Consider the following 14050-nt stretch of genomic DNA (forward strand, 5'->3'; position numbering starts at 1 on the left):
TAACAAGTGAAGAAAAAAACAGGTCATACGGTACTAATATCATCTTTTAACAATGGAGAAGTTGTATGTAAACACCTAATAGAATATACGATAGCTGATCTACAATCGAATCGAAGGGAACATGAAAATTTCGTAATAATACGAATCAACAAATCCATGAAATCGATCATTTAAAACACAGACATAAAAGGAAAAAACCTCAGATCGAAGACTCAAGTGTAAAGATAGTACGTCGAAAGGAAAACAGATTTCCCCTTTACTGCGTTGTTCGTTAACCACCCCAAAAGATATCACCCTTATTCTCGCGAATCCATGTTCAGGAAGCGTAAGAAGCAAGAGCACGGAAAGCGTTTCGCAACATCACTTCGTAGGAAGCAAGTTGGCAATATTTTTCCACTTACCTATCTCCTGATTCGTGATTCTGCCGCGGCACAGCGTACAAGCACCGAGGACGAGAAGAAATGACAGGAGCGTGTGAACGGAGGCGGCCATCTCATCCAGGAGCATCTCGACGCTTCGATGTCACGTCACGTCACGTCACTCGTAGTCACGTCAACGACACACGTCTCCCCCTTCACCCTTTTCTCCCTTCTCTATCTCACCCTTTCTTCTCCCTCGACGATGCACACAAGTTGTCCTTTTCCTTCTGAAACGACGATTCCTCCCTTTTGCACAACGATGAAGTACACGGAGAGACACGGACTACCCGTGCTACCGATTCGAGCTTTTTTTCTCTTTCCAAGCGAAGCTTCCTCTTCTAGCCGGCTCCGTGCTTCCGACGCTCCCCCACCTCCTTTTTCGCCGAGCTAACTCGCGCCAGTTTCTACTCCAAACCACTTTCTGCGATTCAAACTCTCATCCGTCGATTGCCACCACCCTCTTCCTTTACTTCACTCCCTCTGGCTCGCTCTGTCCCGCGTCAGCACGCGCGTCCTCGTCACCACGCGTACGGTTCTTCAGTTGCTTCTGCAGCAATCCCACATAACCCCTTTCTTCTTTTTTTTCAGGAGTTTCGCGTTGCTCACCACCTTCGAACAGAAAAAATCGTCGCGCGTTTAGATCGAGAGATACAAAAAGATGGACGAGAGAGAGACTGTGTCGCCTACGATGATCAAATGCCGTCAACGACCAACTGAAGAACACAAATAGCTTTCATGCATTCAATTGACGTGGCCCACGTGACGGATATCTCGTCCCTTATACCAAATCTGCATCGTGAGATTAAACGATTGTGCTATGTGATCTCTGTCAAGATCTTTAGTTTTACGTTGTTCCCAATAATGTTATTGGTGTATGGTGTATATTGGTGTAATCGAATTTTCCATCTTGTAATTCTTTTATTTATTTACAGTAGAACTACGTTCACGGGAACTTCGTTTATTGGAAGAAAATTTTAGGTAACGATAAATTTTTCCGAACTTTTATCGATTCAATCCACAAAAAATAACTGAAAAGATGTGGTAGGTACTATGAAAATAAAATGAAGAGCCTGACAAAAAAATGTCTTCATTAGAAAATGTGTGTAAATATTTTTTTGTAGTCACTGTGTATACACTGTTCCTTACATTATAGTTTTTGTTCGTATACTTTTCGTATTAATTTCTTTCGTACAAGTTTTATGCTTTTTTAAATGACTTTTACTTTTCTTATTTTTTTCTTTATGTTCTTTGTAACAGCTTTGACCATCGTTGCTGTTTCTTAAATTTTCATGTAATAATAGAGAATATTGAAACACTAAAGAATAAGGAAAATTAGATTTCAGAGAAGTAGAATAAGAACTTATTTTTAGAACTGGAGAGTATTAAATTCGGTATCTAGTAAATGTAAAAGATCAAAATTATAATTGAAAGTAGAATTCGATTTGGCTCGATTAAAATCTAATTCGGGTTCATTCGATTTGCCATACTGTAATAGGTATTTCATTGAATATCTAATAATGCAACGAAAGTTTCTTTGTCGATTCTGAATTTGATGTTAAACGAGGGCTCAACTTATAAAAGGGTTCGCGGAAAGTGTAAAAACATCCGTTCGGAGAATTCAAAAGGAAAAAGAATCTTAAACAGATGCTAATTGATTGGGGTTAGGTAACGAAGGACTGCCAGTGGAAGTTCATTCTCACTTTGAACGATGTAGCATAATCTGTTCTTCTTGTTCAATTTTTTCTACCTCTTTCACTAATTAATTTTTTTCAATTTAACAGCTCTCCTCGTTCCTTTACTTGACATATTTGTAGTTAAAACTGCTTTTGCTGCATTTCAATACGTGCATAATAAGGAACTAATTAATTAGCATTCTGTAATGTTTTCGCTTGGAAATGCATTACTTGAAGAAAAAAGATGTTGTTAACCGGAGAAGAATGGCGACAAATAATTAAAGAAAAGCATCCTGAAAGTCAAATCCTATTTGAAAAAAGGGATACCGTTCTCCCGGAAAAATTTCGCGTTTGCGGACAATGGAGATGGACACGTTTCACGTAAATTGAAAACTATCAATGCAAGATCGAGTGGGCTTTGTGCGTTAACGATTTGTGACACGCCGATACACGAGGTGGATTGCGAATGAAAGAGCTGAAAATAAAACGCATCATCGAAAAAGCGCGCAAAAGATCAGCATCCTAATTAGTAATTTAAATCAAAAAACGAAACGCTGTTGTGACCTATCTGTAATATTGAGCAATCCATCTGAAATTCAACGAGGACTTTTCCACCTTTTGCACCAATCGTAATTTTCAGCTCAAAAATCGAATCGTCCAACAAGAATTAAAATAATCCTTCGATTATCGTCCGAGTATGAGGTAAAATCATTTTTCTCAAGAGGAACAACTCCGACGGAATAAGGAATAAAATTGAATAAATGGAGCTTGTTATGATAAGGGAAAAATACTCATAATATTAGAAAATTGTTTATGCTATTTATATATTTTTTACACATAAATATCCCATAAATGTATAAATATCCACAGTCTAATTATCACCCAAATATTCCCTGCATACACGCTATTCATAAAAACCTGTCTGTTCACTATTTTTAATTTTTTTCAGATCTACGAAATTCTTGGAATCAACAGTTGTTCTTCATAACGATCATGTAAATACATATTCAGGAAAATTGTTCAGGATTTTTATCAAAACATTTTTTCCACGTTTCTACAGTAAACTGTTCGTAAATACTTAGTAAAGATATTGATAACAAAATTCTTCAAGTCAATTACTTCTCCTAACAAAATCAAAATATCGAAATATATCTTTCCTATTATCCTACCACAACGGTAAATGTATATTTCAGAAGCAATATTTCTCCAACGAAAATTCCCATCGTCTCCTATCCTTTTACTTCATCACCTACCCTCAAACTCAGCTGCTTCTTAACCAACAGCATGGTTCTCGATTCGAGCGGGTAACTCGTCTGGGACAAAAACTAAGTTGAAAACTCGTTATCGCAAGATTCGCGAGAGCTTCACGGCGCACCGAGTCCTTCGTTGAAACGTGTTTCTTTTCGTGTGTGGCGCAATATCGCGAATACAGCGCCCGTTGATATCGAGCTTGCAAACGTTAACACGTGAAATTTCACTCGATCGCGCCACCATTCATGTTCACCAATCCCATCCGACTCCCCTGCACTGCCGCCATCTTTCGCCCTTTCACGCGTTTCACAACCCCCAAACGCATACGCTTCTCTCTTTCCTTTTTCTTTCTTTCAATGTTTTACTCCCACACACACAGACCAATTCCATTCTGCTGATTTTCCTTTCTCGCGCATGCAAGGTCTCGTATTCAGTTCCAACAGCGATTGCACACCCATTACAGTCTGCTGCTGCGAGACGATGTCTCTCTTTCTCTCTCCATTCTTTCTCCCCCTTTTTTTTTTTTTATATTCCCCTATGTGTCGCCTGCTGACGTTATGCATTCGTTGTAATCGCGTCCTGGTTTTTCGCCAGGCCGCTTTTCGAAAACGGTCGCGTCGTTCGCTGGTCTTTTTTTCACATTCAACGCAAGACCCTTTGGAGGTTGGGTTTGCCGCGTGTACGAGGTTGCCAGGGAAATTCGGCATAGCCAAGGTTTTAGGGACCGACGATACTATCAGATGATACCGATTTCGAAAAAGCGTCAAGGCTTGCTTTTTGTTCGATAGTTTGGCCATATTAAAATTTAACAAACGTGAACACAATGTTTATGTGATAGGGCGTTTTGTTAGTATAACCTTTCTTCTGTTCGAAATGATTCTTGCGCTTCTCTAGGTGAGAAAATTTGAGATCTTCAACTAGAATTTAGCTATAAACGCGAGATTTCCATATACATGTATAAACCGTTATACAGTAGAATTCGTATAACTAGTTACCAATTTACATGTAGAGTTGGTCAATGTGGTTTTGGAACGAGTCGTTTGTAATACAAGCCTCTCGAAAAGCCTGTCTGATCACATTCGTTTTTTATCAATTTCTTAATTTCATTACGAAAGTATACGAATGACTTGCTATTACCTCAAATTCATTTGTTTTAAGAAGATGACATAAAACATAAATTTCTGATATGCATTTAAAAAATAGTATTTGTAACATTGTCTCTTTGACAATGATACGTATGTGGTGTATACAAAGATCGCTTAGCGACCAGCAACTATGCTCTCACTACTACAATAATGATATTAAAGCGTAGAGAAACCTGAGTTCGCAAGAATTTCACGGATTATTTCAAAATATTTACGTACCAAATTTCTCACACAAAGTAACCTTCTTCCGTCAACCAAAGAACAGAATCCTACTCAATTGACAAAATATTCTGAAGCACGGATTGCACTAAAATTCCTCGAATTCTTAAGAGAGATCAGGATGGACGACGAACCGTCATAATGCGCGGAATGTAATCGACCAGAGAGAGAAAGAGAGAGAAAGAGAGTGCGAGAGAGAGAGAGGGGGGCGACCGCTTCGAGATTTCCATGTAAATGCATCGACGCGCGCGCAACTATTCGGCGGTCAGTTCGAGGGGCTCAGAGATTGAACCCTAACGATCCTCTCTTCACCCGATCTCTCTGTCCCATAAACGTGCTGGCGCAATAAGGGGCGTAGCAGGAGAGCAGAGAGAGGGGCTGGTTGGTTTGACAATAGGCGAATCCGACGGCGACGGCCACGGGAATTCGATTGCACCAGATATGCACTCCCCAAATGCAACGTCAGTCTTTCAGGCCTCAGGAAAAGCCTGGGAGCTGGGTTTCCGTCTTTTGTACGTCGCACTCTTGCGGCTGTGCGCTCGTTCACTGGAGCGCGCGCGCGCGCGCTTTATGAATATTCTTCGAATTTTAATGCGCTTTCCGACGACAATTCTCATTCACGAATTCGGGCCAGCCGTTGTTCCGAACAGTCGTCGACTACGTTTCGCGAACCTTGGCACGCTAACAGCACACGCAGGACGTGCTTCAAATTCGCCAACGCGTTCGTCGAATATTAAAAGGAATATAAATGAAGGGCGTAGAAACGACGTGATTCTCTTCTCTGTCATCGGCTTATGAGAGTGATTTATTTGTCGTGGTTGACAAGGGTAAGGTGCTTTGTATAGGGTTATAAATACGAGTAGTTATTGTTAGACTGTGGATGTTGATGCGAATTCATACTTCTACGAGAGTGATTTAAAAAATGAAACATATGCAGAGACTCGTTTCACTTTAAATATTGCCACGTGTATGCTTTACTTTGTATATTTTATGCATTATTCTCGTATTACGTCATGCATTTTTGCAACTTAAATTTTTTTTAATGTATAAACATTCGCAGTCTAGTTGTTTTATATTCTAAATAATTCTTCAATATTTTAAAAAATATCACATTTATAATAATACTTCGGTACATTCAACAATATTACGCTCTTACAAGGGTATTCCCTTGACCGATACACACCAACTTTGATGAAACTTTGCACAAGTGTTCTTTGAACCTATCTCAGAATTTAGTCGTAGTTCGTTCGTGCCCGTGTTTTACTTTAAGGCAGAAATCAACCCTCTTATCCAAGCCGGCCCGTATATGTAGGTCCTTATAAATTGTAAACGACAAAGGATATGAAAAAATGGTTTAAATAAAAGTTATATCGTATCTTGAAACTTACAAATCTGTGTGAAAAATTTCTTGGAAGAGTTATTTTTTATGTCATCATCGTAAAAAATCAGTTTTTCGAAAAAAAAACAACTCTCGCGCGGCTTTATGAATCTCGACACACGGTATGACTTTTATTTCAACCGCTTTTTGATATCTTTTGTCGTTCACGATTTATAAGCACTTACATAGAAGGGCTGGCTCGAATAAAAGGGTTGATTTCTCTTTTAATAACGGGCACGAACAAACTGCGACTAAATTCTTAGGTAGGTCCAATTGTACTATATCATAAAATTGTATTATAAAATATTATATATATAATTATATTGTTTATTATAAAATAAAAAACACATATGAAAAGTTTCATTAAAATTGGCGTGAATCGATCAGCGGGGTTCCCGTGTTAGTAGCTAATACTTTTTCATTACTGTAAACAATATTACATTCTTAATGATTTGATAATACTTTCGCCAGTATTTTTGACGATCTTATCTACACGCTAACAAAAACTTTATACTAGGCTCAACGATTCGCACGAAATCATCTTTCTTGAAAAAGATTGACCAATCGATTACACAATAAGTGTAAAATCTTCATCGAAAGAAAACCACAAACGATATCCTCAAATCACAAGAATCATAATAAATACACGTGAGAAAAAAAAAGAATAGCAGTTCACCATTTTTGATCTGACACGCTCGAACGCAAAATCAACAGCTGAAAATCACGGGGTTCACAATGGATTCGAGGCAGGTGGAATTGCACCGACAAACGACTGTGTCCTTCGAATGGAGCGAGTCCTTCTTATTTGCGTCCACAGACGGGCTAAATTGTTTCCTCGATAGCGAGCCTCTTTTAAGAAAATTGCTGGTTAACCAGCGACAAGTGTCTAATTTGCCTTCGTTCGACTCTACTATAACGGTTCCTGGTATCGTGATACTTTTCTGATGTCGCACAACCTGCGAACTTGGAAACAGAAACGTCGAACAATTTGGCGAAATTGTTTTCTTACGAGTTAATGTCGCTTTTCGAAAAACGCTACGCCATTGAATCGCACACGGAGTTGTCCAATTCAGAAAATTATTCGAGCGTCTGTTTCTTTATGAAATTTGCGTAGCCAGGCTCTTGGTGAAACAACATTTACTCAAGAGTAGATTGCAAATTTTTATGCAATTTCATGTTTTTGAACATATAATTTAAAAAGCAAGACCTCGGTAGAAATTATTTTACTTGACAAATATTATAAAGTGTACTATATTTCGGATAATTTATACGCCTTTTCAAGTTATGCGCATCTTGTGCAATTTTGCGCTTTCAAATTTCCTATAAGTGCATAAAATTCCGCAGTCTAACCATAAGATATCGGTTATCGAACGTTCGACATAACGACGTATGTTCGTTTATTAATTGAAGCCTCTGTATTTAAAAGTACTGGAATTATCTGACTACAGTTTCACTGGGACAGGTAAATATCGAAATAGTAACGATGCCATGCAGTCGCGTTATCGACCGTGACAGCGTAAATTTGCTGATTATTTATCTACCGACATCTCGGATTAAGAGGAATATTAATTGAAATGTTAATTTCGGTGAATAATCTTCAAAATGACACCTTTTGTCGATTTTTGTCGAGATCCGATAATTGCAAAGTAAAGGAAACGATTGGAACTCCTTGTTTCTTTCGAAAGTTGTTTGAATAGTTCGAGTAATTGTTTCTTGAAATTACTTTCGATTAATTTAAACACGTCTCTCCTTTTTCGAAACTTCGTTATTGAGCACAGTGGTTTCATTAGGTAAATAGTTTCTTATCTATTGTTTTAATCGTTTTTCTCCTTCAAGTGATTTGTTTCATAGAAACCTTTGGGAGAATTAATGCGAATTGTATTTTCACGAAATAGGTTCCACTGAATTCCACGCGTCATTTCCCCTACTGGATGGTGAAGAATTAATTTCCTTAAATTAACCGCAACAAGGGTCAAAGGACAATACGAGCCTTAAGGGTCTTGTACGAGGACCAGAAACCCGAGATGGTTCTCCATTTTCTAAGGTTTCAACTATAATTACTGTCTAAATACCGCGCCATCGAAATCCAAGCTCAGAGACGCCGAAATCTATTATATTAAATCCACTTCTCCCATGACGAATGCGGCGATCCAATATCTATACAAACGACGCACCGAAACATGGCTGAAAATTTTCGTCGAAACATGGACGTGGACGCAAAGAGAAGCCCAGCGTAGCGCAAAAAAGCAAAAAGCTTGTGCAAACGTCAAACAATTCTGCAACAACGACGAGGAAAGAATAAAAATAAAAACGTTCAAACAGCAAGAGTGTTCGTATGAACTGGATGCAACAACGGTATTTGCAAGGTTTTGTCGCGAGTTTCGTTGTCACGCTCGGAAAGACATCTTCCATTCTCGGTGCAACCTCGCGGTGGAACGCCAGAAGGGTAGCAGGAGAGGAGTCAGAAGGATAATAAAAAAAAAAAAAGGGAAAGCGTAGAAAAAGAGAAAAAGAATAAAAAAACTGCGCGACCACTCTAAATCATAATTACATCGTCCGCTCGTCGGCTCTGTTAAACTGGGTCGTGAGCATCTTTTGCGCCGCATCAGACACAACTGCTGTAAAAATGAATAAGTACGACAGAAAAGCGGAAGCGACGTCAGAAAGACCGACGTGAATTACAGCCATTCTTCCTTATTCAATTCGCCGCCACCACCGCCTCGAACTACCATCCCTACCGCCACCAACGACTCCGACGCCACAATTCGCACTTCTCATCGAACAGAACACGCTTCTCGCTACTCGCTGTTATTATTCGCGATGATTGTTTCCGACTGATCGACACCTTATTGTGCAAACGAGCCCGGCAACCTGATCTTACTCCATTAACGACGCCTTGATTGAGAAAAGCCTTCTGTTTCGGACAGGCATTTCCACCAACTCCCGAATAATTCCGTAATTAAAGTTTTCCCGATTCTCTCTTACCGGGTTTTCACAAAATCTTCCCCTCTTCATCGCCAGCTTCTCCTTCGTTCCATCGTTCTCTCTGCAATTCGATTTCGCGGAAATTTTGCTGCCTTTGTCATTTCGTTGCTTTGTGGGTGATAAATAGGCTGTGAGTATCTCTATCAAATTTTATAATTTTATGACAGGAATTGGAGAAATATAACTTTAGACAGGAATTTGTTTAGCGTATTCGATATTATGCAAGGCTGTACGAGACTGGGTGGGAGGCTAGTTGAAGAAAGATAGATTTGATTGGTTTGCGACGTAATGGGCCCATCTTCGCTTGATACGATAATAAATATAAGATATTTGTATTTTTGTTATTAACGAGATGGTCATAAATCTGTCATCTATTAGGCACGGAAATTTTTCATCAGTTTCGAAATTTCTAATAGAGTTTCTAATACAATTTCTAATCATCTATACACCGAGGAGGATCAAGAAAACTACATATCTTGTCATTGCACCTTCACGCTACCAATAGCTTTACCTAAATTACCTTGTAAGTTATCTTATTTTGGATATTCCGTGAATTGTGTATATTCTATGCATTTTTGTGCTCTTAAAATTCCAACAATTACAGACATTCGTAGTGTAATAATAACCATAACCACTTTTTTAATCCATTATCACTATTTTCCTCTGGTGTACACACGTCTTCGTATTAGCTGACATCGACCACCGTGGTCACTTATCCGGGGATTCGAAGTTTTAAGTGGATTCCGAACCACAGATGCCAAGAGCACAACAGAGTTCTTAGTGAGCTGCTCTCCTCTAACGAGGAGAACGATGCGCGCGACGTTCTAGCTAGTAATTTGACTCGAATTTTGCACATAGTTAAAGGGTAGTATATATAATAATACGATAAATGAGCGACTCTCGTTGCTCGAAATTTTGCGACAATGAAGCGGGTGAAGTAACTTTCCTGTTTTAACAATTACAATTGATACGGATAACGATGCGGGCTCGTGACGTTAAAGACTCCGGTGATTAATGCCAATTCGATCTAATAATCGTCGCGATTGAAAATTATCAGTATCAGATAATCCGAATGAGACAAAGTCTTTGATGACTTGAACTAATGACTATATTAATATTACGAATAATTATGTGTTTACGGGAAACTTCAAGTCATAGAAATGTACGAAATACGCATGATGCAGGTATAATGAGTCGTCGTGGCAAGGCTATTTTCATTAAGGTAAAATTTTTCCAAATTTCACCGTAAAATTAGTATACTCTATTATAGTGTGTCTTACTTGAATAGCAAAACGGGGTTCTTTTAAAATATTAAAATATTCTACAGTTTGTCAGATATTGTTCTCTTAAGTTCAAATATTTTTGTGAAATTTTGCTATGAGATAATTATTGTTATTTTACACGTTAATAAATGAACTTTAATAACTGTTAAACAAGGTGAAGGTTATAATATTTAATAGTTAAAGCAAGTCTTTATTTAGATTTTATACTTTTAGTTGTGTCTGTAATTAATATGGTACTGATTTATATTAATTTTTAATTGCATGATTATGATTAGAAGTTTCTACTTTAGAGACATCCAATTAGTAATGTAAGAACAAAGGACTGACAGAATAAATTGAAATTTGTTATGCTCGATACATAGGAAACGAAAACTACTATTGTAGCGTTAATACTTAAATAACCTTTCCGAACAATCTATGCATCTTGCTTAATTAAACGACTAAATAGTAACATGTATTTCTCTTATTAGTTAAAGCTATTAATTATTCTTAACATCGTGGTCCAACTATTATTCCACCCACATACAGACAGAGGAGATTCCATTGAGAATTCTCCGAAACATCAAATATCTTCTAATTATATTGCCATGCAAATAGAAGGGGAAATTGCGAAAATAGAGTAGAATCAACAGCTTCGATGAAGTCTTCAATTGTGTCAGCATTGATCAAAGTTAAAAGATACAATAACTTCTCATTATATCCTAAAATATTTTGGAAAGGTTGTTATGAAAGTGATTTGCGTTGTTATTTCAATTATACCTCCACTTATCAAAGTGAAAAGACGCAATATCTTCTCATTATCTCACTAAATAAGTGGATGAAAGAATGATGATAACGTTAAGTTCGACAGTTCTAACGTTCGTCTCCTGATATTTTTATATTTTATGCTACCGCTCTTAGGAATCATTCCAATAAGTAGAACAAGAAACGTGAACATCCGACGGATCTGGAGAACGTTGACGATGTCCGTGACCATCCCTAACCAACTAGATTTATCGCAAAGAACAAACTTATTTTCATCCCTATACACCACAAAATTCAAAAGAGTAACACTCGTGTTCCCTCGAGTACCCCATTATATCATGAAATACACGAAACGAGTGAAGTGTTCACCCACAAATTCCCAGAGATCTCTGGAGGCGTGCTTACCTGTTCCTTTCCAAAGTCAATCGCTTCTCTGAGAACGCTGCAACAATCGAAGCTTCGACGATCGACGAACCACGTTACACAATTTTCACCAAAGAAATTGTTTCCAAGGTTTTCTAATGGTTTCTAAGGGTTGCCGATTCGAAGAACGTTGTCGAAAATTGTTTTTTCTTTGATCAATTAACAACTCGTTAACCTTGCTCGCTATCGAAAGTCACCAAGAAACTTTTTCTTTCACCAACGATTCACTAAAACCCAGAACATAAACATCGTTCTACGATCTTCCAGGTCTTACGAAGGGTATCGATAAAATACTCCACCCCCGTCCGCGCTTCTTTCGAGTACACACGCATACACAAGTAGCACAATCTGAATTCGAATACGGATAATCGTTCTCCGAGGGAAGGATTAACCGGCGTACCTGATGCGTTACAACTTGTTGAAAAGTTGGAAAGATCGATCTCGCGCGATTAACGCGCGTGTGTACCACATAGTAGCCTCGCGATCCGTCGCCCGAGTAGCTTGTCACAAGACCCGTCAAGCTACCGGGCCTATTGTCCATCGACCCTCGCCACGCGACAGATCCATTGTCTCGCGAGACAGCGCGATATTAGCGGAACCTGATCACCATTCCTACCACATTCCTTTAATGCAACAAATTAATCAACTCAAATCCGTCGATCAACCTTGATATTATTAGTCAATATGACCAATTCGATCATACACGTTTCCCTTTATCTTTATAGAAACATTGACAAAAACTTCATTCTGGTAACACGAAGAAGTATAACGAACAAGTGTTCCCTGATGTGTCACTTTGATCACTGTGTATATTCCAATTCGACTCAATTTGGCGCGCGATCGTATACGCTCGACTTCTTTCACTCTTGCGGCTGTTTTAACCGTGAAGGACGACCAGTACTGGATAAAGGAAGCGATTTCGCGCAGCGATACTTATATTGTTCGCTCGGTGTTCGTGTGGCGCGCGCGCGGCCAACCCCCTGTTGTCGAATCAGTAGCAAAGGAAACCTTAGGTCGTGTCGCAAGGACTACTCGGTAATCACTGAGAGACGCGTTCCGTGAGACACGAGGCGCGCGCCGCCTCCCCGATGGAGCGCGCCCGGAAAAGCCCGAATGGGGCCGAACAGCCACGAACGCGGACAGCCGGAGGACGCGACCACCGAGAGACCGATGGGCCCACGGCCAGCCCCAACCGCCTCCAGCCACGAGATTTCCTTGTCGCGGCTTTCGAGGATGCATGTGCTCAACTCCACGCACGACACCCAGTGTCCAAGCACGGGAATGCTACTGCGTCTCGCTCGGTAGATCACGTTGCGAAATCGAGTATCTACTCCAGGCGATTTTTCAAAGTTGTTGTTTTGTGCAGATTTAGATTTCGGGTGATTTTCGTTGGATTATATTTTGATGGAGGTTTTGATAGCTTTAATGGGATAATTATAATGGAGAACACGTACAACGAGAAGTGTTATAGACTCTTACCTGTTTTAATTTGCGTTATGAGATTTCTTATAGGATGGGTTAGATGGTGCTAAGGGATTTTTCAAAAATATTCCTTTACGCGAGGTTCGAGAGTTTCTTTTTTAATCAAGTTTGAAGAGTATGCTGGTTGTTTTTTGTAACGGAATTAGGGACAAAGAATTTTAACAGATACGTATAATAATAAATATTACGAAGTACCGCCTTCGCTTGTTTTACGTTATTTACATACTATCAGTTCAGCTTAGAATATCTTGTTTGAGCGAAATTTGGAAAATAATCGACTAATTGTAGGCTTCTTAATGAATGAATAGGTTTCAAATAGGGAGAGAAATGTCTGAATATTAGTATCCTAACATATGAGATGATTAACTGTATTACTAATAACAGTGCATCTAAACACTGCTATGCATCAATATTAATTACAAACCAATCATTAACTCTCCCTATCCAACATTATCATCACTTTGAATGAATTTCATAAAAACGACAAGAATGTGCAGTAATTTACCAATCGAGTTAAACCTATTTCATTGAAGCTTTCTGAACGAGGCAAGATCAATTTCGTCGAATGAACGTAATTCGTCAAATTCCAACGAACCGGTGGTTCAGTTTAGATAACGGGAAACGTTTCGTCGCCGATCGACGTTCCGTCGAATAACCCAGCGCAGATTCGATGCGGTAATGTATCGAGGTGTTCGAAAATGTAGATTTTTCGTGAAATCGTATACACCGAAAATGGCACCGCTAATGCAAAACATGTGTTCAATTTAAACCGATGTTCGTTCATGATGGCAGCACGACGGAAGGGTGCATACATACGCACTTTGATATACATACCTTTACATGTGTATAGGTATGTATATTTTTTGTGGACGCATCAGTGGCCTCGTTATTTCGCGAAATGTTTTATTTTATCGTACAACACCACGAACCGAAATGCCGCTATTAATGCGACCAAAAAGGGGTTCGCGACGCGTCATTGTGTCCTTGTAACATTAAAAGAACCTTCGAAAAATTATTCGGTCGGGCAATGGTGCTAGAAATTACAGAT

At 39.0% G+C, this 14050-nt stretch overlaps 1 long non-coding RNA gene across 4 annotated transcripts in view; it reads right to left on the reverse strand.

The window, feature by feature from the left end:
* LOC139992579 (uncharacterized) overlaps positions 1-12549 on the reverse strand; it is a 222444-nt gene extending 209895 nt beyond the window's left edge. For 3 of the 4 annotated variants that reach the window (XR_011801147.1, XR_011801145.1, XR_011801148.1), the window contains exons 1-2: positions 11503-12549; positions 402-1028 (exon numbers count right to left, since the gene is read on the reverse strand). This is a non-coding gene — a long non-coding RNA (uncharacterized lncRNA). Of the gene's footprint in view, positions 1-397; positions 1029-11502 lie in introns of all 4 variants that reach the window. The other variant, XR_011801146.1, reaches the window with a different exon arrangement.
* Between the last annotated feature and the right edge of the window lie 1501 nt (positions 12550-14050).

This window comes from Bombus fervidus, chromosome 11, assembly GCF_041682495.2.
Source record: "Bombus fervidus isolate BK054 chromosome 11, iyBomFerv1, whole genome shotgun sequence".
Lineage (NCBI taxonomy): Eukaryota > Metazoa > Arthropoda > Insecta > Hymenoptera > Apidae > Bombus > Bombus fervidus.